General features: G+C 54.8%; 1 protein-coding gene across 7 annotated transcripts in view; it reads right to left on the bottom strand.

Moving 5' to 3' along the window:
* HDAC4 (histone deacetylase 4) overlaps positions 1–25,854 on the bottom strand; it is a 288,401-nt gene that overhangs the window by 110,944 nt on the left and 151,603 nt on the right. The window lies entirely within an intron of this gene.

Below are 25,854 nucleotides of genomic sequence, written 5' to 3'. Positions count from 1 at the left end.
AGTTTTAAATTCTGGCCATCACCCCATAACCCCACGGGGGGACTCCTCCTACGGCAGGTTCGAGGCTGAAAAGCACTGGCCGTGAGTGTTGCTTCTCGGCCAGGCAGGGGAACAGTCCCCTGCAGGGGCAGCTGCCCCCCCCCCCCCCGCCCCGTGCTCCTGCAGCTCACAGGCCCAGGAGCTCCCCACCCCTTCCAGAGAGCTCCCCTCAACCCGCTCTGGGCCCCTTTCTTCAAGTGACACACCAAACCCAGGGCCCAGGGGCAGGAGACTGGGGCCTCCCGCTCCAGGGAGCTCAGTACTCAGGTGTGAATTCAAATTCAACGGAGGCAGGCCACCCCAGTTCCTTACCATCAGGGTCACCTCTGGCCGGATCCTCTGCCGGTGGGGCCACGTTATGCACCTGACCTTGTTCCAGGGCCTCCTGACTGGCCCGCCCACGTGCCCTGGGACCTGATGCCCAGACCACAGGGCCCTCCGATTCCAGCCATCATCTGGTTCCTTGGGGAGTCGGTACCCCGCAACCACACAAGCCCAGAGCTCCCGGTAAACTGGTGCTTTCGTGGAACCGCCCCTCAGGACGGAGCATTTCTGTGGTCACTGCACGGGCACAGCCCTGCCGTTCTGATGAGGCAAGGCTAGGAAACACTGCTGAGGGAGAGGCCCAGCTCTGGCAGAAGCCCTCGTTGTAGTCACCTGGCCTGAGCCCCAGTGTCCTGGACAAACACGTGGCCGTGTAGCCTGCAGGGCGCGGCTCACATAGGCGGAGTCCTGGATGCTGCCCAGGACGGGGTGTCCGGCTCCTACACAAAATCTCGGTCTCCTCCACCCCCAGGACCCGGAGCCATTCAGGCTCCAGGGCCCGGAGCTCTCCGAGGCCCATGGGGCAGGGCTGACAGGGGCCCCAGGGCCTGGACCAGCTTTACCTTGAGGAGTGCCTCACCCTGGACCCCAGGGAACAGAGGGAAGAGACAGAGCCGCCCAGAGGGTGGTGGGAAAATACTCCGTATTCGACCCTCTTAGAAAGTATTCCATTGTCCTATCCTTTGGGCCCCGACAAGGCCAGGATAAAATGCCAGTGGACTGTTTATCTTCCGTTTCCCCCAATCAGTGAGATTGCACCCTCCAGCTGTGAAAATGTATGCAACCAATTATTTCTAATGGCGTATCAAGCTTTGATATATTAAGAGGGTTTATTTGCTGTTTACATGCAAAATCTACACAAATAAATTGTTTTTCATGAACAGGAAGGACCAGGGAGCAGCGTTATCCTACCCATTCCTACCGCGCGGAGCTGGGAAAGGCTGGATTTTATCAGTTGCCTTTCTTGATCATTTTTATTATGAAATATAGAAAAAATGGGAAAATCATATAAATAGCAGTTGTAGAAAACCTCAATATCTTCCTCCATTTGCTTCAGACTCTCTTTTAAGGAACACACACGAGGGCAGGGAGGACAGCTCCGTGAGCAAACGTGGAGGAAAGAGGGCGTCACTGGGCTCCTTACAGGGCTCGACGCCCACTCTTCTCTCTCGAGGGAGTGTGTGATCCCTCGCTCCCGAGGGTGACCGTGCGGGACGCCTCCCGGAAGCACCGTTACTGCGGATGGCTACCCGGTTTCACCCTTGTGTGGCCACGGGTGCAGCGAGAAGGCTGTTGTCCGCGGACCCGCTCATGTGCCTCTTGCGCTGCAGACACAGGTGAGCACGGGGCAGGCCTCCCCGGGTTAGTCAGCCTTTGCTTTCTAAGGATAAACCTGACTGTGTCTTGCAGGGTCACACATGCCCACGCTGGCACCGACGCACTGAGCCCGTAAGCCTCGCGGTGAGAAGGTTCGACTCCCTTTCCAGGTGAGAGCGGCGCCGGGTTGCCTGGCGAAGCGACAGTGTTTTGGTTTAAGTAAACAGCCACAGAGAGCGTGTGACATCAGCACGCTGCCCTGCGCGGTGTCAGCTGCCCCGCTTCGTGCGCCCCCCGCTAGAAGATGTGCGAGGGGTCCCATCTTGCCTGGGGACCCGAGATCTTCCGTGGCACCGAGCCCGGCCCTGAGCCAGCGGGCAGAAGACCCGGCTGCTGTTCATTTAGCAGATCCCCTCCTTACTCCAATTTTTCACGTAGGGGCTCAGGGGAGCATCAGAAATGTCTAGCGGTCAATCCCTTTAGGTGCTGACCACAGAGCAGCTTTTTAGTAACTTCCAAAACACGGCGGGCTGAACTTTTCTACGAACACGTTCGTTTACTGGGGAGCTGTGTGGGGCCCTGTTGCTCTGTGCTGGGCGTGGGGACACCCCCAGGCCAGCCTGTAACAGGGCTGGGGAGGGTGGTTCGTCCACACGGGGGCACAGAGTGAACAAAGGCCGGAGGTCAGGGTGTAAGTGGAGGGGCATGGGGACGCAGGTTGAGGGAAAACTCAACCCCCACTCAGAGGGCAGGGTCTTCATGCGCAGATCCTGGAGCGTCCGTGCGGGGCCAGAGCGGGTGACAGTGCGGGGGAGGCCGGGCCTCAGACGCAGAAGGGCGGGCAGTGGGGTGCCTGCCACGGGGAAGCACGGGGTGGGGGGGCACTGCAGGGGAAGCAGCGCTCAGGTGGGGGCACGGGGCAGGACCAGGCTGTTTGGACGGTTCCTTCTCAGCAGCGGGCCGAGGCGGGCTGTGCACATCTGCCACACGCAAGCCGGAGCTCATTTCGTTTCCTCAAACCTTTCCCAGATCCTTCTGAGGCTGGAAGCATAGGGAATCTTCCAAGGGATCACTGCCCGGCAGCCCCCGCTAGTCCTTCCCCAGACACGAAAGGCCGAGGTCAGAGGATGCCCCGGGGGGCGAGGGGCCCGCACACGGCGGAGGGGGCCCGTGAGCGGGGCGCGGAGGGTGAGAGCCGGGACACGTGCGGGTGTCCGCGGGACGGCGTGCTGTTCTCACTGCAACGTTCCTTTTGCATTGACCGCTTCTTAGCCAGGGAGGGCCTACTGCTCGGTTTACCACACAAAACTCACACAAAACTCCGTTCTTCTGCTAAAGAAGGCTAAGAGCAGGGCACACAGAAGGAAGAGCTACTCATCACCCACGTCAGCGGCACCGTCAGTGGCTTCTGCCGGTGGAAACAACACCGCGTCTGCAGGGAGACACGAGAGCCGGGGTGGGAACGGACGCGGGACAAGGAGACCCTGGCGAGGCCTGCAGAGAAATGCCACCTCCTTATCCCTCCTGCACGGCCAGTCAGGCGGCCCGGCGGGTGGGCGACATGGCCGGAGCCCCGCTGTCCCGGGCCTGGTGCAGCCGGGGTGCGGGGGGGGATCACGGCCACAGTCCCCCCTTCTTTCCAGCTGCTGGCGGGTGTATCATATGCGACTCGTACTATTTCTGTATCAAAAACCATTTGACAGGCCAGGCATTCTCCACAGAAGCTGCCAGAGCTTTTGACCCAAAGCTCCCCGAAGAAAACAATACAACCTTCTCTACTTAAAGAATGCGGCATCCAAACAAAAAAGCCTGTATTCTCATGAATATTTTATGTGGAGTAGAAAATTGCTTTTATAGGTTGTGCCTTGAGAAACATAGTAATACAGTCGGACTCATGACGTTAGTAGAAGCACAAAGACCATATTCAGCGTTTCGATAAGAAACGGCAAGGCTGTGCTGTCTGAATTACAAGTTCGCCATCGGAAAGCGAAAAAAAATCTGCCAGTCTCTATTTTTTAAAATAAACGATCGTCAAAAAGGACACTGTAGTTTTCCATTACGTGGGTTAGATCCTCTCCGCTAAACGCCGTCATACAGATGCGAAATAAAGACGAGCACTATTCTCTAGAAAACATGGCCAAAGTTTAGGATCTGTTCAAGTAAAGAATGACTCATTCAGACGCAGGGAAAAATAATAGATATTTCAAGCATGTAACTATGATTTCCTCTTACTCTGACATTTTGTCTGTGTGTGACGGGGGGAGGGAGGAGGAGGGTGGGGGACTGTTGGAAATGTGTAACTTATGTAGAGTGTTTTCATCTTCACCGTGAAACAGCTCGCGCGTGCTGAAGGACGCGTAGTCAGGGCAGAGCACGAGTGAACGAAGAATCAGAGAATCGCCCCAAATCGTGTGCCCGCCCCCCCACCCCCCACAACATTCTGGCTCGGTCACGCATCCCCTGCTTTTCTTTATGGTGATGCCATCCACGCGCGTGTCCCCAAACACCCATTCTTTGGCCGACAGCAGTGAGCCCAAGAGGGTGACGGAGACTCCCAGGAAGAGGGAAGAGGCTGGAGTCCAGTCTGCCTTCGGCTTCCGGGACCGCTGGCAGAAAGAGGTCTGTCTGGGACGAGGTCACGAGCGACCCCCAGGAGGCCAGAGGCCACCCCACTGCGGCATCTGGTGGGGCGGATGCAGAGTCCCTGCTCCTGCGTCCTCGGTGGCCAGCCTCCACCCTCGGCCACGAGGCACCAGGAAGGCCCCTCGCAGAGGAGCGAGGGGGCGGGGCAGGGAGGGGAGCAGGAGGGCCTGGCCCAGACAGGTCAGCGACAGGGAAGAGTCAGGGGCAGGCTTCCGGGCTCAGGTCCCCCAGGCACAGGTACCTGCCCAGAAGCCGGAGAGTTCCCGCCCGGCCAGGTGGCCCAGGCTCCCCTGAGCAGCTGCCATCAGGGGGCCGGCCTCCTCCTCCTCCTCCTCCAGGGGACGCCCTCCTCCGTCTCTGTCCCCTCCTCTCATCCTGCAGGATCTCAGGCTCCCAGGATGCCTTCGAGAGAAGGCCTGGGGAGGGAGGTTCTGCTCGTAGCCATCTCCCCTCCATGCACTGCTACCTCCAGAACTCCAGCCAGAAGCTCACTTCCTTCAGGATCCTAGGAGCACCACTGTCTGGCCCTCCTGTTCCCAACACGGTTACTAAAAACTGAAGCCATCCGGATTCCGGATCCTCTGACGGGACGAGATTTTTCTCCCTGGAAGTTTGTCAGGTCTTGTCCTGGTCCCCAGGGTTCTGCAATTTCACGGTGACAGGGCTTGGTTCTCCTCCGGCCAGGGAGGGGCACTCAGCTGGCCCGGTCAGCGAGGCAGCCTCTGTCCTCCCCCGGGGACAGCCTTGAGTTATCTTCTTGGGGCTTTCCTTTTTGCACTCTCTGCTTCTGAAACTTCTTATGTTTGGTAGATCTCGAAGGATCCTCTGCTTTTCTCTCTTTCTTGCTTGTGCTCAATTTTATGAGGCTTCCTTACACACGTATTCTCACCTCTTCATCGGGTTTCACACCATTTCAGCTATGACGTTTTTAACTGAAGACTCACTGGCCACGTTCAGAGAACGACGGCCCCTTAAGAGCATCGTGCTCTCACGTGGTGGACGAGGTACCTGCTCTGGTCTGGGAGGACGGCACCGATAACCCTGCACAGTCTCGGTCCTCCCACATCTGTACTCCCACCGAGTACGGGTGTTGGCAGGGACTCCCACGCAGGCTGCCGGCAGAGTGGGGCTCTCACCCAGAAGCTGTCCGCGTGGGGTGGCCTTACTTCCTGGGGAGGAGCCTTCCCACCTTGACGTGGTACTGAGTGAGGGTCTCCGTGCTCGCCGCTCATCGGGAACGCAGCTATGCCCCTGCTCTTGTTACGGTGCCCACGCCCTCCACCTGCTGGTGTCCCCCGGCCAGGGCCTCTGGATTACGTTCTCCCGGAGGAAACATCCTCCAGCGGGCCACCCCTGGGGGGGCTCACTCCGGAGCACAGTGGGGAGCACGTCCGGGAGTCTAGGGTGTCTGACTGGCCGCCCTTCCCAGCCCCGTCGCAGATGGGGGCCGCTGCCCCAGGAGGGGCGTGTGCGGCGCGTCTGTGGGGGTGGGGGAGTGGCGAGGGTCTGGCAGACGGGCCTTGACTGACGCACCTGCCTTCTGACCCCCATCCCGGGCCGCTGCTGATGCTCCCTCTTCCACTCGCCTGTGCCCGGGGCCTATGACCTTTCTCTGCAATACGTTTTTAAAAATTTTTTGTGGAAATTCTCAGAAGCACACAGAGGCAGAGAGGACAGTTGAATCAAGTCCCAGGGGTCCGTCCCTCAGTTCCAACAACTGCCAACTAATGGCGAACCTCGTGTCTTCTGCGTGACCCCCACCTCCTTCCGTTCTGGATTACACTGGGGGACACCGGCTGTCAAGGCGTTTTTTTCTATAGTAGTTCGGAAAGTATCCCTGAATGAACTCTTTTAAAAAACACAATCAGGGGCGCCTGGGTGGCTCAGTCGGTTGAGCGTCCGACTTCAGCTCGGGTCACGATCTCACGGTTCGTGAGTTCAAGCCCCGCGTCGGGCTCTGTGCCGACAGCTCGGAGCCTGGAGCCTGCTTCGGATTCTCTCTCTGCCCCTCCCCTGCTCGTGCTCTGTCTCTCAAAAATAAAAGAACATTAAAAAAAAAATTTGAAACCACAATCACATCCCATTAATATACCCAAATAAATGAACAACTCTTCCATGATATTATCAGTTGGCCTCAAAGCATTCCCATTTTGAGGAGTGTTCCATACGTGCCTTTTAAACTGTATTCAAACTAAGACCCACATAAGGTCCTTACATTCTATTGACTGATACGTGCCTTCAATCCTTTTGCTCTAAAGGCTTCCCCTTCCCCCCTACCCCGGCACCCCCTCCAACTTATGGGCTACAGACACTGCCCATCTGTCCCGCGGAGTATGCTCTGCTCTGGACGTCGTGGACGGCGCCTGGGCTGCGGGTGAACGTGGTGCCCGATTTCCCAGCAAGACCACCTCCCCACAGAGGTTCCTTGAGCTCCTGCGCGTCCGTGGCCCTTCTGCCCAGATGGCTGCTGAGGTGAGCTGGTCAGGTGGTAAGGTGCACCTGTCCAGGGATTCGCTACCTTATTTCAGTACCGAGGAGGGACCCCGACCCAACCATCTTCCCACCCTGACAAACAGTTTCTGGAAGGAAGGCAGGGCAAGCGCCCGATTCTCTTCCTTTATTTGCCAATTTCTGAAAACAACGAGTTGGTGCCCAGCGTCCTCCGTATGTGAGCGACGAGGAGGGGTTTTGTTTCTCAAGACCAGGTCAACAGAGTGCACGGCAGCTCCCCTCCCTGAACAGCGAGGGCCCTTCAGTTTGGCCCGGAAGCCGCCCGGACGCCCGCTGCAGCCCTCCGTTCCGCCGTGACCGGGTGTGCCGGGAAACTCTCACACACTTTCGACCTCTGTGTGGAATCAGGTGCCGCTCCAAGGAGGACTGGGTCCCTCTGGTGGGAAGCAGTGTTTAGAGACCACACCCGCGTGTCGCCCGCGCGTCGCGTCCAGGCGAACTCTGCTTGTGACCTGGGCCTTTTCTGGGGGTTTTTGTGAATTTCGGGAGAAAGACTGGACACCTGTGTTCAACCTGCCATCTCGCTGTGAAACGTCAGAATGCGGAACCTGTTAACGAAATCATTCTAAAGCACTGAACACGCGTAGTCCCGTTGCATTCAAAAAACTGATTTATAAAAAAAAGCAAAAAACAAAAAACAAAAACACAAAATACTGATTTATATGTAATGCCGCTTTCCCCCAAAGTGGTCTCAACTGGATTAAAATTATTCTATTTAACACCGTGTTGTGGGTGTGTGTGGGTGTGTGTGTGTAAGGGGGAGATGAGGTGTGGAGGTCAAGATTTAACATGTAAAGATTCAGATGTAAAAAACTCAGGGGCGCCTGGGTGGCGCAGTCGGTTGGGCGTCCGACTTCAGCCAGGTCACGATCTTGCGGTCCGTGAGTTTGAGCCCCGCGTCGGGCTCTGGGCTGATGGCTCAGAGCCTGGAGCCTGTTTCCGATTCTGTGTCTCCCTCTCTTTCTGCCCCTCCCCCGTTCATGCTCTGTCTCTCTCTGTCCCAAAAATAAATAAAAAACGTTGGAAAAAAAAAAAAAAAAAAAAAAAAAAAAAGACCTTGAAATCAAAGCGTGGTTGTTCTACAGGGGAAATGGGATAACGGCCAGGGTGATGGGTCCCTGAGTGCCGAGAGAAGGCAATGGCCAAGGTGGAATTCTGTGCTCTGGGAACTGTCTTTCAAGAACGAGCACAGAATGCACACGGACACGTGTCAGAAGAAAAATGAGAGTTTAGGAACTCGCCATCAAGCCTTCGGTAGGGGAGAAGGTGAGCAGAGAAACGTACACGAATGTGAAGAAGGGGAGTCCAAACAAACACTGTCTACACAAAGTAGGAACAAGACCACCTAAACTAAAAGGCCACGAAAACACTGGGCAAGAGGCAGCTATGCAGGCGTGTCAAGAGTTACCAGTGTTCTAGACGCTTGGGGCAGAAAATACCGACTTCAGACATTCTGCCTTCGTAACAGTAATGTTTCCCACTTAACTTCCAAAGCAGTGGGGGTCCGAGATCGATCAAAAAGAATTTTAAGGAGAAAAAAGAAATATGGCTGTTAACCACACACACACACACACACACACACACACACACACACACACACTTGCAGAGCTGGGCACCTCCCGATGCAGGTGCACACCACAACTATAAAGTCTTGCCAGAAAGAATCACACTTAAATCTGACCAAACCCCTCGATCTAAGTGCTAATTTACAGGAAACACAGACGACAGCGGTCCATCTTAAATGATAAGACGGGAGATGGGTGAAATCAAGCAGGATTTAAAACACAGGAAAAGTCCACAAGACACGCAACTGAGCATCTTCAAAGATGAACTTCAAGGGTCGAAACGAACAAGTACAACAGGCCGGGAGGAGAACGTATCGGTGAGCGGGAGGGAGACTTTATGAGACATACCGATCACCGTGTACATGTCAAGTGGACCCCGAGGCAAACGATAGACTAAATATGTATATATTAACCACCACCAGAGACAATATAAACACTGGGTGAATATATAATTAGGTCATTGTTAATCTTGTCTGAATACGAACACGGCATCGTCCTTAGGTTTCAAACAGAGTTCTTAGCGTTTAGAGACACAGACACTGGCGTAGCTGCAGATGAGGTGATACGGTGAGTGGGATTCAATTCAAAATGCTCATGAGGGTAGAGGTGGTGAGTAAGGACGCAGATAACACACAGCTGGGCGTGACCGGGCACTGCCTCCGCTGGCGGATGGGAACAGCAGGATCCTTCTAGTATTTTCTGCACGTTGGAATGGATCTAACATTTTCTGTGATACAAAGTTAATTTTTTAAGTCACACTTCCTAAATATGGGTCAAAGGAGAAATCAAAACAACCATTTAAGAAGAATTAGGATGGAAAGATCATGAAAACAGTCTACACAGTCAGTTGCAAACTCGTACTCTTCCGGTACTCAGAGGAAAACCCACGGCCCTAGATACTTACCTTCAACAATAGTAAGCATGTGAACTAATGAGCTAGATGTGTCTCTAAGAAGAAAAAACAACACTGGAATAGATGCCAGGAAAACGGAAGGAGATAATAAATATACAGAAGAAATGGAAAACAGTCGTTACATACATTCTCATATACCAACACAAAAAATGGGTTCTTTAAAAAGACCCATAAAACAGACAAACGTCTGGGAGTGGTTTAGAAGGAGAGAGAAAGGCGCAAATTAGAGGAACAAGAAAGGTGACCAGACTGTAGGTACAGCAGAGACCGAAAATACAGGAAACTGTAATGAACAACTTCAGGCCAATCCGTTTTAAAAACCCACGCAAAACAGACACCTTTCGGGGTGCCTGGGGAGCTCAGCTGGCTAAGTGTTGGACTCTTGATTTCAGTTTAGGTCATGATCCCTGGGTCACGAGATCAAACCCCGCGCGTCGGGCTCTGTGCTGACAGTGTGGAGACTGCTTCGGATTTTCTCTCTCCCTCTCTCTGCCCCTCACCTGCCCGTGTGCTCGCTCTCTGAAAATAATACGTAAATATTTTGAAAGATAAAAAAAAGGACACATTTCTAGGAAAATGTAACTTTCCCAAATTGACAAAAAAAAAATAGAAAACAGAGTTACCCTATCATAACAAACTAAAATGAATCGACACTTTAAAATCTTCCCATAAGGACCGTGGTAGAGACAGTATTACTAACCTTTCAACTAAATGATCATTCAATTTTAAAGAAAACTTCAAAGGGAACAGAAAAAGAGAGAGCACTGCTGAGCCCCTTCTATGAGGCCAGTATAAAACCTTGTTAAGGAAACAGACAAAGACAGCATAAGAAAGAAAAATTATAGTCTCTGTCACGAATATGGCCACAAAAATCTCAGATAAATTATTAGCAAGCCTAATCTAGCAGTCTATAAAAAAGATAATAGGCCAAAATAAGTGTCATTTTAAATTGAGAAATGCCACATCTATACAGAACATCTATAAATGTAATTCACTACACTAATAATGATTATCTTAATAATGACACGATGCATATTATAAAATCCAACAACTATTCACATTATAAAAGCTCTTAACAAACGAGGAATAAAAGAGAATTTCTTTAATCTGAAAAAAAACATCTTTACAAAAAACAACATCCACAGCAAATACTGCCTTAAAAAATTTTTTTTAACGTTTATTTTTGACAGAGTGAGAGAGACAGAGCATGAGTGGGGGAGGGGCAGAGAGAGAGGGAGGCACAGAATCCGAAGCGGGCTCCGAGCCGTCAACACAGAGCCCGACGCGGGGCTCGAACCCACGAACCGTGAGATCATGACCCGAGCCAGAGTCGGTCGCTCAACCGACTGAGCCACCGGGGCGGCCCAGCAAATACTGGTTTTAACGATGAGCCCTGAACAAGACAAGATTCTAGCCAACACCGTCCCAGAGAAGCTGCCAGAATCAGAACACAGAGAGGGAAGAGGCAAAGTCATCGTGATCCACAGAGCCTTGGGATTGCCCGGGCACAGCTCCTCCCTCGGCCCGTGAGAAGCGAGTTACAGACAAGCCAGGAGAACTCCCAAGGACGTTCCGTGAAATGCTAGGTAATATCAACGTGACAGAGCTAACACATTTCGATGTGAAACAGGAAGGCCTAATATTTAAAGGAAAACAAGGCCCCCAAAATTGCACGGATAAAAATTATGAAGACTAATGGGAAATATTTTAAACAACGGAAGTAAGTGGGGAGACGGACCAAATCGGGGACAAGAAGACCGACGGTCATTAAGCTCCCCATCCTCTCCGGCTGGCCCGTGGATCCGAGGCACAGGGTTCCAGGAACGGAACAGGGACCTCAAACCACAGGGAAGAAAAGAGCCCAGCAGTCAAGCGCTTCTGCAGAAGGCAGCCACGAGTCCTCGGCCAGGGCCCTCCAGGAAAGACAGAGTGTGGAGCGTGTGCGTGAAGGAGACCGATTTCGCCCCCATTCACACCACAGGCCAAAGTTAATTCCACGGCAACTAAGACTCTGAAAGGCAAACCTTCAGAAAAACTCAAGATGCATGAAGTGCTTACCACAAGACAAAACTGATCAGTTTGGCTACGTTAAGAATTTCTGCTCCTCAGACACAGTTTAAAAGTGGAACACTGGCGGGGCGCCCCGGAGGGGCTCAGTCGGCTGAGCGTCAGAATTTGGCTCAGGTCACGATCTCGCGGTTCTTGAGTCCGAGCCCCGCGTCGGGCTCTGTGCTGACGGCTCGGAGCCTGGAGCTGCTTCGGAGTCTGTGTCTCCCTCTCCCTCTGGCCTTCTCTCCCCCCCCAAAATCAATAAACATTAAAAAAAAACAAAAAAAACATAGTGGAAGATCGAGCCTTTGGAGAGGGTGGTGGGCACCACAGAACTGACGAAGGACTTGGATCTATTACGTGTAAGTGAGTCCGATTATTCTGTATGAAAAAGACCAACAGAAAATGGCAAGAAAAATAGGCTTCTCACAGAAGGGCTCCTCATGGCAGAGGAAACTTGGCTGAAAGGCCACACCACCTGAGTGACCCAGAAAAGCGGGAGACTCCGCGAGCTCCTGGTTGACGGCCACCTCGCCCTGCAGCTTTGAGCAGAGCCACGGGGCACATAAGTGGGGACAGGCCTTCGGGAAAATCATCAGCTTTCCCTCATAAAGCTGAATCTTGGTTCCGTGGCCCGGTAATCCCTCTCCTAAGCGTGGCCACGCTTGGAAAATTCCTGCGTGTGCGCACGCGACTGGTGCGAGATTCGCTGTCCTACGTCGCGGCACTCACTGAAACGGTCCGGATGGCCACCAACGGACCAGCAGTGGGAGACCACGAGCGCGTCAGGGCACACAGCGGGGACACAGAACGCCGCACGTGAATCTGCAAAACAAGATTCACGAAACCGGACACGACGAAAGCAAGATGCCCGGGACGGCGTCGGGAGACCCCGCTGTCGACGGTGCGCTGTCCGAGGAAGCATCCGTACGTGGCGGAACTAGCCTTTCAAAGACAGCAAGTCGAGGGCAAACACGGAAGTGGGAACAGGGTTCCTCGGGTGTGTGGCTGACTACAGAGCCTGCGTTCATTACCGGACCGTGACCAACGGGGCTCGGGCCCCCCCGGGGAGGTGAGCCACGCAGAAACCAGCCCAGGCAAATGCGTGGCTCCACTCCGCACCAGCCAGGACGCATGCGGGGTTACAAGGTCTTCCGATAATCAAGGAAGGACATTTCAGAACTCCACCTTCCGGACTCAGGAACAGAGTGCTCTCCATGTGTGCCACAGGGATGTCTGCACACGGCCTGTGTGGGACGCTCCTCTGGAAGGAGGCTGGCAGGGGGCTAGACCCTCCCCGGGGAACCCGGCGCTTGCCTGGGCGCCTTGGAAGGAGGAACGAGAAAACGTAGCAGCCCTTCCCCAGCCGGGTCCCAGAGTGTTCACTGCACGAATCGGGACACACAGGACCTGTTAAGGCACCCTCCACAAGCGCGGGGGTCTTTTATATTTCCATAGGTCGCCCAAAAGGGGGCAGACATTGGCTTGTGAAGACCTATTTCCTGGCAGGCGAGGTGACGAAATCTTCGGGCTACATAACCGGGAACCAAAAGCACTACTGTGTGATGAAATCACCTGGCTGCATTCGCCCACAGCCACCTCCTCCCAGAAAATTCCATTTTAAACTGCCCTACTCAAGTTCATTTTGAGTGGACGTTTTTGACAGAAGGAAAGAAATACATGATTTCTTCCGTCTTACTTCTTTTCATAGTACAAACACACAACTGGTAACCTCATGATACGGAATCACTAAGCAGTATAAAGTCCAGCTTCCAGAAAGCTAGAAAGGACCACAGGATGTCCCTCCTGCAGAGGGCCCGGCTTCGCCGCCTCTCCAAAAGAGCTGGAAGTCCCATTTCTAACATTTCTCTAAAATGTTTATTTATTGAGAGAGAGAGAGAGAGAGAGAGAGAGACAGAGTGCGAGCAGGGGGAGGGGCAGAGAAGGAGACACAGAATGCGAAGCAGGCTCCAGGCTCCAAGCTGTCGGCACAGAGCCCCACGCGGGGCTTGAACCCACGGACCGCGAGATCATGATCGGAGCCAAGGTCTGACGCTCATCCGACTGAGCCACTCAGGTGCTTGGAAGTCCCATTTCTAAGAGTGACAGTCCCCCAGGACGGTCCAGGGCCCCCCACACCCCGACCGGGGGTACATGTGCACGAAGAAATCAACAGCACTGTTTTACCTGCTTGGAAAACAAACTTCGACAGTACCTGCATTTGAAAACACCGCGTTTCCAGTTACGCTGTTCAACTTGAGGGATGTGGTCACTTGCCAGCCGCAAGAGACCCCCATTTCGGGGGCGTGGTCTGAAGGCAGGGCTGTGGTCACGGACCCCAATTATCCAGCAGCTGGGCTGCAGAAACAGCTTTCAGTCCCAGCAGGGACTCGCCACCCTCCCCACAAACCAGGTCTTCCCGGACCCGTACAGCTGCTCGTGCCATTTCTGGACAATGCCCGCCAACAACCCCCGAAACAGAAGCCGGTGGCGATATGCGTCAGTGAGAAGCCTCGCGGGGGCAGGCGGGGGCACCGAGTTCAGACTCCAGTGTGAAGGCAAAGCAGTCCATTCTCCTCGGGCTCCTGTTCCGCAGAAGCCACCTCACGGAGCTCGGTCGTTCTGCACGTCGTAATCTCCTTTCCAAAGGAAAAATGCCCTTAAAGGCTTCTGTCGGTTCCCGAAGCGGCCAGTAAAGGGAAGGACAGTCCCCTGTTTCCTGCAGATTTCCATTCTGAAGCCCAGGGACAGGGTTTTTAAAAAGAAATGGTAAGAGGCAATGTGAAGTGACGTGTTTAAAATCTCGGCAGGATTATTAGGAGTCCAATTAATCTTTAACTTACGTTGTGAAAACACGAGTTAAAAGGTCTTTACGCCCCACCCCCCACCCCCATCCCCGCCTCCTGGCTGGGCCGAGGGGGGCTCATTCTTGACACCCAAAGAACAGCTCGTCAAGAACACAGGCTGATGGTAGGCATGCCGGCCCCTCTGGAAACTCCACCCTGGGGACAGCGAAAAGACCGAAATCTTCCCAACAAGCAGATGACCACGCAGGGAGACAACAGCCACAGGATTCTGGGAGCTGGGGGGGGGGGCCTGACCTGGCCCAGCAAAGAAATGCCCCCTGGATGCCGGCACCTCTGAGGTCGGGGAGGGCGAGCTACCACCACACCCCACCCCCACATGCAGGGACCCCCAGAGAAGGGCCCAGCTGAGGGCCGGAGCCGGGCGCGGGCCCAAGACGGAACCGTGAAGGCGACACCGGAGGCTGGGACACAGGGCCAGGCCTGCACCCCCGGAAGGAGCGGGGAGGGCGCTCTACCGTAAAAGCGTCAGCCCAAGAGGCAAGGGCAACAGGTCGGGACATCTGGGGCCCCGAGGGAAGGACCAGGCCCCTGCCCGGCACCTGGCCAGGGGGCAGGGCCAGGGAATACGCACGCCCGCTTGCCAGAGACGCACCCTTAGCTACTGGCCAAGCATTTAGCGAAGCCTCTAATGTGAAACACGGAAACAACTGAAAACGGGCGCTGTCCGCACAGCCCATCAGTCACCCCTGCGGGTGGCGGGTGGTCCCGTTGCTCTCTGTGGCCGCCCCAGAACCCAGGACGGCGCGAGGTGCTCAAACCCCACGAGAACTCCCCGCGAAGCTGGGGCCGGGGCAGACGAGGACCTGGGGGCCACGGCCACACGGACGGTGGGGACCTGCTTGGAGCACGGGCCACAGGCTCGTCTTCGGCGGGAGTCTGCCAAGAACACGCTCCACCAAACCCGGGTCACCTGCAGCTGCAGATGTGCGTGAGCCCCCCGCCTCACCCGCCCGCTCTCCGCAGACACTACCGAACGGTACGCTCCCTCGGGGCCAGACTCTCCGGGGCTCGCCTCGAGCAAGCCTGCGGGTGCACCTGCCCGCTCCCGGGCCCTGGGGACCCGCCTACTTCCTAGCTCACACTTAGAATCCAGTGCCCGGACAGCCCGCAGGCTCACGTGCTGAGTGAGAAGGGCACAGGAGTGTCGGCTGATGCGGTGGTGCTGGGCCTTCTAGAACGTCTCCAGAGAGTCCCCAGGGGACAAACGCAAGCCTCAGGCCCGCCCTCCACGGAGCACACAGTCCAGAGGGGAAGCAGGTGGAAACGAAATAAGCGGGTGAAGCACGTGGCAAGTAGGACAGGTAGACACTCCTAACCACCTTCTAGTCCCCGTGTGGGACAGGTGTGGAAAAGGGAGGGCCAGAGAAGCAGAGACATCTGCACAGGGCACAGGGAAGAGGAAGTAGAAAAGCTGAGCCCGGCCCCGCGGGAGGGTTGACAAGGGCATCATGTGCATTAGTTTCCTGTGGCTACTGTACAAGTTCCTACAAACTCAGCGGCTCCGATAGGTCTGGAGGCCAGCGGTCAACGCGGGTTTTCGGGAGCTAGACTCAAGGCATCAGCAGGCCGCGTTCCTTCCGGAGGTTCTAGGGGGCAAACTGCTCCCGGCGTGCCCTGGCATCCAGGGGCATGCGCCCACCTTGGCTCCTGGCCCGCCTCTACCTTCAAAGCCACTAATCGCATCGGTCTGACCGCTGACTCTCTGACCTTCCTGCCTTCCATCCGGAGGGACCCTTGTGACTCCACCGAGCCCACCCAGATGATCCCAGGTCACCTTCCACATCAAGATCCTTAATCACACTCGCAAGGTCCCTTTTGCCACGCACGGTCACATACTCACAGATTCTGAATTAAGGGGTGGTCGTTGGCGAGGGGCACTACTCTGGCTCTGGCTTGTAGGCTGAGATCCGACAGGGCAGCCAGGACAGAGGCAAGGGACAGGTGGAGAGGTGGCTGCTGGCTGTGGATGGAGGCCAGTGGTGGGCCGGCCGCCATCCTTGATGACGGAGAAGGTGAGCACCCGGGCTCTACAATACTTAGTAACTTTCCCGAGGCACACTGTGCGTTTTACCCTTTTGAAATGCACACCTCAGTGACTTTCCAGTCCATTTACCAAGATGTGCAAGCGTCACCGTGAAGCCACGTGAGCATGTCTCCATCACTCAGGTGACTCCTCCTTCACATGGTTCAAGGGGCAGCTGATGGCATTTGCTAGTTGACTGAATGTGGGATAGGAGACAGGATTTCTTTTTTTTTTTTTTTTATGTTTTTTATTTATTTTTGAGAGAGACAGAGAGACAGAGAGCAAGCAGGGGACGGATAGAGAGAGAGAGAGGGACACACAGAATCCGAAGCAGGCTCCAGGCTCTGAGCTGTCAGCACAGAGCCCGACACGGGGCTTAAACTCATGAACCGTGAGATCATGACCTGAGCCGGAGTCGGACGCTTAACCGACTGAGTCCCCCAGACGCCCCGGGACAGGATTTCAAGGGTGATCTGGGGGCTTCAGAGGACGGAGGCCCCAGAGTCTGGGTTGGCATGGGACGGCCAACAGTCCAGTCTCACACACTGAAGTCTGAGATGCCTATTAAACGCCCAGGCAAGGCCTCAAAACAAGCAGCTGGCTCTTGGATATGGAATCACGTGAGATCCAGGCGGGAGCAAGAACTCTGAACGACGGTAGCAGCAGGGTGGTATTCGGGGGTACGAATGGATGAGACGGGGCCACCGAGATCACCAAGGCAAGGAGTCAACAAGAATGAGAAGCCATTCAAAGGCCAGCCCTGGGGACAAGAGAGATGGGGAAAACATCTGCCCAGGGGTTGGAGGATGAGTGGCCAGGGCAGTAGACAGGTACCAGGAGTGTGTAGTCCTGGGACAAGGTACTTCTAGAAGAGGTTAGTCCTGTGAGTCGATACTGGGGAGGGGCTCTGCAAGATAAGGGCTGGGACGTGGCATTCTGGGATTTGGCAAGAAGGAGTCATCCGTGAACATAAAAACAGGGACTCTGTTCTAAAGCTGGGCTATCTGTGAGGTGCTGCAGACCCCTGGGGAGGGGGTCGCAGGGGGCACAGACAAGCTGCAGTAGCTGGTCTCTCCTGGAAATGGTGAGGCAGAGTGAAAGACCAACACGGCCTCCGAATCTGAAGCAGGTGAGGGGTCACAGGGCAGGAAGATAAAGCACCAGCCACCTCGACCGCATCTTTCTTCTCTAGGTCAACAACGCCAAGGGCAGCGACCCTGGGAGACACCCCCCCAGGAAACACTGGAAGTCTCTCCAGATCTCCACCCCACTCCCGCCAAGCAACACAGGAACAAGAACAAAAAGCTGCAAAGCCACCCCGCCACCAGCGGCACACTGGCCGGACCAGCGCGCTGGCACGGGGGGGGGGGGGGGGGGGGGGGGGGGGATCACGGAGACAGCCACGCCGCGGGCTGCGACAGCTCGGTGCAAAGTAGGTTCGTCAGAAATCTCTGTGAACAGGGGCGGGCGCCCGGGTGGCTCAGTCGGTCGAGCGTCCGACTTCGGCTCAGGTCTCAATCTCACAGTTTGTGGGTTCGAGCCCTGCGTCGGGCTCTGTGCTGATGGCTCGGAGCCTGGAGCCTGCTTTGGATTCTGTGTCTCCCTCTCTCTGCCCCTCCCCTGCTTGTGCTCTCTATCTCTGTCTCAGAAATTAAAAAAAAAAAAAAAAAAGGTGTTAAAAAAAAAACACAAATCACTGTGAACAAACAAGAGCAGGACCGTTCTCCGGAACACAATTTGGGAATGTGAACTAAAATCCCCAATTGACTGACACCTACCTATTCCCTTGGCCCAACTCACAAAAGCTGTGCTGTATCCGTATCACATGCCCACGTTTACTTTTAAAATTTATTTGTAACGCGTTAAACCCTAATTTGTTTAAAAAGCTGAACGTACAGCGTTAGGGACACACATCTGCACGTATGCGTGTAGTGCCCGTGGCTCACGCGCTTTAGCTGGGGCCACGCCAGGTACACCGCTCGGCCCGTAATCACGGTGGATCATCTCTATACCACACACGTGTTTACAGGCGCACACACGCACACGCACACATAAGACTCGCACGAACAGTCCGGTCAAGCACACACATGGCATGAACAGGTCGTGGCAATGACCCTGCAGTGACACTGCCACAAGGGGGTGGGCACTGAGGCCTGCCCGGGAGGCATGAGAGAGAAGCCCACTGGGTCACCGCTGACCGAGACCCCCTGAGGAAGCGAAGGCTTGCCGAATCTAGGTAATTTCACACCGTGCTGAGAGCTCGCGGCGCGTGCACTCAGCGGTTAGTCTGTGAACACCGTGCCCTTTTCAAAACACCACGTCTGAAGGTCTCCTTCCTGCAGTGTGACACCCGCCCTCCCTCCGTCCCTGAGCTCCTTCCCCCTTGGGGGGACTTGTCCCGCCAGGCACGGGGACAGGGAGGGCTGCACTGCTGGGGTCCCTACTCAGGAAGCGGCGGGCGGGATCTGGCACCAGACCCTGCAGGGTGACCATCCCACGAGGGGGCGCGGCACTGGGACCTGCAGATAAACGGCATCTTCTCGTGTCGGTACCACCAGTAAGAAGGGTGGGGCTCCTTTCTGCCCTCCGCCTGCCTTTCCCGAGGTCCTTCTCAGCAGGTACACAACCTGCCCATGAAGGCGGCTCCTTCTGGGCACCCCTCACTCTCAAGAATTTCTAAACGCCCCGGTCTCTGGCTTGGCGGGGCAGAAGTAAGCAGTAAGTATCCCATTTCCTGACACTTCCCCCTCCTGCGAGCGTACAATCCCCAAGAGAGGCTCATTCAAAGACCTCGTTGCTCACTCAGGGCCCCCTCGGCTGCCCCGAAGTCTCAAAGACTGGGGGCAGCAACTAGACATTCTACGGCACGAGACGGCGGCTGAGGCCAGTGCGTTCTTGGCCGGGTCACTGGGCCTGGGAGCGGGGATCTGCGGCCGCCAGCCCCGCGGGGCCCGAGCAGCACAGCCTGAGCACAGAACAGGCTGGAGGAGATTTCCAGAAGCCTGAAGAGCTCAGGGTCCTCTTCTCCCCTTAACGATGATCAAATGGACTGCATCTCTAGACCCGACTTCTGGGAACCTTAACGTTAACTTAAAATGCTTCATACTTGTAAGGGAAAGCGTAAGTGAACAAACCAAGTCGTGGCAGAAGAGACGCACACGTTCAGTTTCTCGCCTTTCCCAGGCAAAAACCACCACCACGTTAAGGTTAGCAAGTCAATAAATGGTAGTGATATGTATATATGTATATACACTATTTATGGCCCGAAGAGAATTACCAGAACTAAAAATAACACTACCACTAACGAAATCAGAAAGTGAAGGAAAGGGGCCAGAGACAGCATAGTTTACGAATTATCTAATCTCCCACGACATCAACAAATGCTGCTCAAAGCTGCCGTATCAAGAAATAGCTATTTCTCCAAATATGTGAACTTGTAAATGGTCCCCTAAGATCTAAAAAGAGGATACGGCCTTAAAAACGACCAAAAAAACAGCACTACACACACCAAACCAGACAAAAGGCCAGAGGAAGCCTACGTCCCAGAAGCCAAAGGAGCAGAAGCATTTAATTCAGAAAACAGAACATAAAACGGACGGAAAACATACAGCCAAACACACTCACTGTTCACGGAGTCCCTTGAAAATGATCAGATTGGGTAAAAACAAAACTGAACAATGTATTGCATACCCGGAAGGCAGCCAGGCCTACGAGACTCAGCTTGAACGGGACAAAAAGGCACAAGAGGCAAGTACTAAGAGAAAGAAATCGAAGGTCAAAATATCAGTATCACGGAGACTAAATCCAAAGCAAATGCAAGATAAGGCACAGGCCCATCTCATCAAGTCTGGAGTATACGATTTACCAGGAGAGTACAGCTGTCGTAGAGATGCGTGGTGCCTTCAAGACAGAGGTCAGAGAACACACAGAAACCCAGGGAAAACCAGGCAGAGGGACCGCGCCGGCCGCAGAAGCTCCTCTGCGCGTAGGGCATCGGCGACAGCCCACAGCAGGACGCAGAAGACAGGGATAATGTAACCAACACTTAGGCTACGATACGCTTCAAACTCTGTACCGTGAAAGAATTTATGCTTTCATTTCAAGCCCCCACGGAACGTTCGCAAAAATCAATGCCACATGGAGAACACAGAAAATTTCCAAACACATACGAAACCCCACGAAGTACAGACTATAATCCCTGAGCACACTGCCACCGGATGAGAAATTAATAAAACACGCAGACACAAAAATCCAACTAGAGGAAAATTTTAACACTTTTCTCTTAAACGTTCAAAAATCCAGCATGAAAATGAAGAAAATGTGTAAAACAGAGCAAATGAACACATCGCATATCGAGAATTCCAGGAACCGCCTGAAGCCCAGCTCAGAAAGTAATTCATAGTCTTACGCACTTGAGTAATTAAAAAAAGGAATCGAAACAAATAAATTAAGCGCTGGACTCTAAGTTAGAAGCAGCACCAGAAAATTAAACCATATGCTGTTCAAGGAAAAAGAGGAAGAAAATCATGAAGATGACAGAAATTAAAGGGACTGCTGGTTTGGGACACGGACACCCGGGGCAACTGGCGGGAACAGCAGGGGTGGGGGGGGGGGGGTGGGGAACGGCGCAGGTGACGAAGGCTTTCAGGAACCAGTCCCAGCGTTTCAAACCAAACGAAACACGCTTCCGTTATGAAACTCTTCCGTGGTGCACGGGACAGGGAGGGATGTGGCGGGCAGGCGGGCATCCGTCGTGAACAACGGTCAGCATCTGCCATTTTGTTTCCTCTATTAACATCCATTTCTCTTTGTAATCCCACGGAGTAAAGAATCTCAACTTTAAATTGGTAAAAGACGGAAAGCAGGTGAGGCACATTCTTTTCGAAAACAGATTCTTCTCATTAAGATGAGGAATTTTAGAAGTAACATTGTTCACAGGTAGTTGCGAGCACGGCACAGCCAGGGCCCAGGGCCCCCTCGGCCAGGTCTGCGCACAGCTGGTGGCAGCGGGTGCCGAGAGCCAGCTCCGTGAACGCTTCACACTGACGAACAGCTGGTCCCACGTCTGTCGATGCCAAGGGTTGCGTGAAACGTATCTGGGCTTCAAAATCTCGTTTCCGGCCACACTGTTCCTCAGTGGGGGGCCATCTCGACGCTGTCCACACAACTTGGTTGGATCCTCTTCTGCTGAATAGTTTTCCAAAACCTCCTATTAAATGCCAGGCTGAAAGTACTGAAGATATCACGGACCCTGGAGAAAGAAACCTTTCCATAACAGATCGCTGAAATGGTGTTTTCTCCAGAGTAATAACCTGACCCGCGAGGCAGAAAGCTTCGCTCAGAAACGTGTTCCAAACCTGACTCTACAGAAAATAAAGTTGCTTAAATACAAATGGCGATCCACACAGGCCACCATCTGGGGGGGGTGGCGGCCTCCAATGACCCCTCCTATGCAAGGTACTAGAGGGACACCAAGCACCTTGCCACGCGTAATTCTAGTCCAGAGACACATGCAACTTCTCACTTCGATTTTCCTGGCCTTCACGACAGCCCGTGATGTTATTTTAAAGGAATCTTGTGTGCAGAAATTCCTGTGCGCTGGCTGCACCAGCTCGGGCTCTATCTGAAGGGAGCAAAGCCATCTGTACTCCCATGCTCTGTGATTTAGCGATGAAGCAAGTGTTAGATTTTCCCCCACTCCCTATTTCAGACCCATCCTGAAAGCTCTTTAGAAAACCCTTGTAATGTTTCTCATTTTTCTGTATCCTGCAGGAAGAAAAACGGCTTTTTGGAAATATTTGCAAGCTCAAATTGAGCAAGAGCTGTAAATAAAACCTGGCATGCACTCGGGAACTTGGCTTTCAAGAAGTGCGCAAATGTACTTCCGGCAAACTATAAATAGCAGCAGGCAGCGCCCCGTGCAGAAACGGTGAACCGTCCTGTAAGTTCTCATGTGTAAGTGCAGCCACCAGAGACAAACGTGACTTCAGAAGGAAGCGGCGGACAGAAGCATCCTCCCGAAAGTTCGCTGTCTTGCGTTCGTAAACACGGTGTCACCGGACACGCACCCGAAGTCCACACGCTCACGTCGCAACAGCAGGAAACTGGGCGCCACGAAGGTTTAGGCACGGCACCCGCCACAGTGCTTTGAAGGAGCCCCTCCCTCCTCCCTGCCGCGGGGAAGTGCTCCCAGGAGTGAACAGCTAGGACAGATGGCAAAACCCAGGCTGCACAGGTGTTAGCGGCTTGCCCGGGTCGCTCGGCCAGTCAGTGCGGACACCTGGATTCGAATCCGCAGTCCCCGCCTCCCTTACCTGCCCCACACCCCGGGCCTTGGCTGGGCTCACACTGGCACACGTCGCAAGTTATTGTCTGAAAGCCATTTCGATTATCCTAAATTCAATGGATAAAAATACAGCCTTTGAAAATTAAAAATAGTTCCCGTGGTCGAGGAAGGCCACAAATCTCTACAATTGTCATTGCCGTTTCGGTTACGTAAGGTCAAGTTTACGTAACTCGAACAAGAATGCATTTCAGAATTTCCTTCCTAGCAACCTCCAAACGTTTGCTTATGTATTTCACCGAAGAGCTGGGCTGCAGCAGGGCCAGTGTTACCTAATACTGACAGTTGAAATATTTAAAAATAGAAGGTGTTTCTTCCACTTGGCAGAAGGAGAAAGAGGGCAGCGAAGAGGCCATCCTGACGTGGGGCTGCGTTTCTCCGGGTGAGCCGGGCTCTCCGGAAAGCGAGGTGCCCACCCCACCCCACATATCCAGCAAGGAACGCAGCATCTTTCGAGAGTCTGTGGGTCGCGGGCGGCTGGAGACGTGGGACTTCGGTGTGCGCTGGGGCGCTGAGGTTCACACGTGAGCGTCTGGAAGAGACACCTGGACGTGTGTGTTAGACATTCGGCTCCTTGCCGTGCGTGTAACCTGGGTTCCGATTGGTAGCTGCTTGCCGTCCGCGTGGGGGGAATTAAAGTCCCAGCAGCATGAGGTGCCCACGTGATTGAAGCGGGACAGGCAGGGACAGCGCCCCTCTGTTGTCACTGCCGCCATTATTGCCACAACCGTCAGCGATCGGCTGTCCTGGAGCCCAGGAGTCCTGCTCGAGGTGGTGAGCAAGTCTGGTCTCCCGTGCGGACACACATGGGCTCTCAGCACAGGACACGAGCCCCTGAGGAGCAGGGACACCCCACCAAGTATGACCTGGTAGAAAATGCACCAGTAACTCTAAGCAAACACCGTCTATTAAAGAAGTATAAACAACGTCCACTTTACAGACACTGCCTGGAGATCCGCTCCCGTGGGAGGGTTCATTTCCATGCCCTCCGTAGGCCGAGTCCCAGCGTCAGGGCCTGGGCCTCAGCTGCCTCCACGCTGGGGCTCTCAACATCCCCGATGGGGCACGACTCTTCAGCAATCCAGGACCAGACCTCTTCTGCCCCCCGAGGGCAGCTTCGTCCACGTCCCCACCGAAATCCACGGCAACTCGACCGTCCACATGCTCAATGCCCAAACCCTGAGGTCATTCGTGCCTCTCGGCTTCCCTCACGGCACGCCTACACCTCCAGTGAATGCTGTCTACTTCTAGTATTTCTAGAATCTGAGCCATGGTCATCATGCCTGCTGTCTCTGCCCTGCTGGGGCCAGGCTCCCCATCCCTCGCCCTGCCCCCTGCGGCCACCACCCTCACGGTCCGTAGCATCAGGTGAGGGGTGTCCCTCCTCTGCTCAGAACCTCCGAGAGCTCTCCACTCACTCACTCACGGGCAAAACCCTGGCTGGCAGGGTGGCCGCAAGTCCCCGGTGGTCTGTGACAGCCCCCTGCCCTCAACTCTTGCGGACCACGCTCCTCCTCTCCTGCCTCCTCGCGGGCCCCACGCACTCCCCTCTGGCCTCTGCACCAGCCTCTCTCCCCACCGGCAAGTCCTCACCTGCTCCTCCTGCCCGGGGAGTCTGCTATCCCCACGTCACGTCCACCAGGCCTACTGCCCTGTACGGAAGGTTCCACATCTCCACTCCTGCCCCTGCCCTGCATCCTGCGTGTGGTGGCTGTCCTCTCCCCCAGTACACCCTGAGCTCTGCAAACAGGACGGCTGTTTGTTTCGGCCACAAATACACGCGTCCTGAGTGCGAAGGGCAGTGTCACTAGGACGCTAGGACCGATCACGAGGAACGAGCGCATGAGTGGGGGAGCCCAGGGCCTGTGCGATGAGGCCTTCCTTGGCCACGTTCTTTAACGTTGTAGACCCCGGGCCACGAGAATGCCACCTGCCCTTCACTGCTTTTCCCACCGCCCCCCTTCTACTTCTAACACAACTCGGTGCCGCCCAGCATAGCATTTTGCGTATCAGCGCCCAGAACTGGACCGAGAACACAGCTCTCAAACCTCGACAAAATGCACAGGCTTAGGGATGTCCCACATCACAGGGAAGAAAGGTTAAAACTTAATGCCAAATGTCCAACCTAAGGGTAACAACCCCCCCCCCCCCAAAAAAAAAGCAAAGAGAGGTAAGAGCAGAATTAACGCAACAGGAAATAACTGTGGACCAGGGTCCCCGGGCAGAGGCGGGACTTGAGGGAGAGTAAAGACACAAAGCCGACACGACACGACAGTGTGCTGGGCTCCACCAACAGCCCCCCTGCACGTCCCCATGCTCCTCAGGGAAGCGTCGAGGCTTTTCCGCCACCTGCAGAGGTGCCCAGGGGTGAGCTGGAAGAGCTGGAGAAGGGCAGCCACAAGGACACCGGGCCCCTGCGTGGTCCCGCCCCGACGGCACCTGCCCGCTCCCCTGGGCCTGGAGTCGAGAAGGGTCTGGGTTTGGGTCTCAGGCACCCGGGGCAGGTGCTAGCTGCCGGGAGACTCCGGAAACGGGCCTTCTCCAAAGTGGGTGGATGCGGTGTGACCAGCAGGCAGAGTACACGTGATCACTGGACGGTCTAAGTCCCGTCTCGATCAGACGGCAACCACAGCAGGCGGGCAAGGCTGACGCGGCCATGTCCCTGACCCTGGCTGAAGGCACCGGACGACGCCCGTGAAGGAGGGTCCACGGACACTCTGGGCACATCCCTCTCCCACTGCGTTGCCCTGACGTGCAGGACACAAAGCTGGAAAGACCAGAGATACCGATGTTGGACACATCGGTCAGTCCTGGGCACACATCTGCGACTGGGGACACTTGTGCTCACAAGCAACAGGGAAGCCAGCACTAGAAAAACCCTTCCTTTCACCTAATAATCACTGTCAAACGTCCTGTGAGGACATGAAGGGGCGGCTCTCCGCTTCCTGTAGCAACCCAGGTCTTGGGGTCCCTGTGCCGCCACCACACCCGGGCTTGTGTGGACGTGAGGCCGGCTTTGGGCCCAGGGCGACATCTCTCAGATGCCCAAGTCCCCCCTGTGCCGCAACCAGGAAACGCTGGCTTTCTTCTGGCTCCCATTCCCTTCCGCAGGCCACACGGCAAGCTCGTGGTGACTCTGCATGGAGATCTACAGCGACAGCAGCACACAGAATTTCAGGGGCGGGAACAGCTCATGATAAACATCGACAGCCCAAGAAATCTCCCCTCCACCCAGGACAGGAAAGGCCGTTAGTTCCTCC

Source organism: Neofelis nebulosa, chromosome 2 (assembly GCF_028018385.1).
Source record: "Neofelis nebulosa isolate mNeoNeb1 chromosome 2, mNeoNeb1.pri, whole genome shotgun sequence".
NCBI lineage: Eukaryota > Metazoa > Chordata > Mammalia > Carnivora > Felidae > Neofelis > Neofelis nebulosa.
This window is presented reverse-complemented; position numbering and strand designations above follow the sequence as displayed.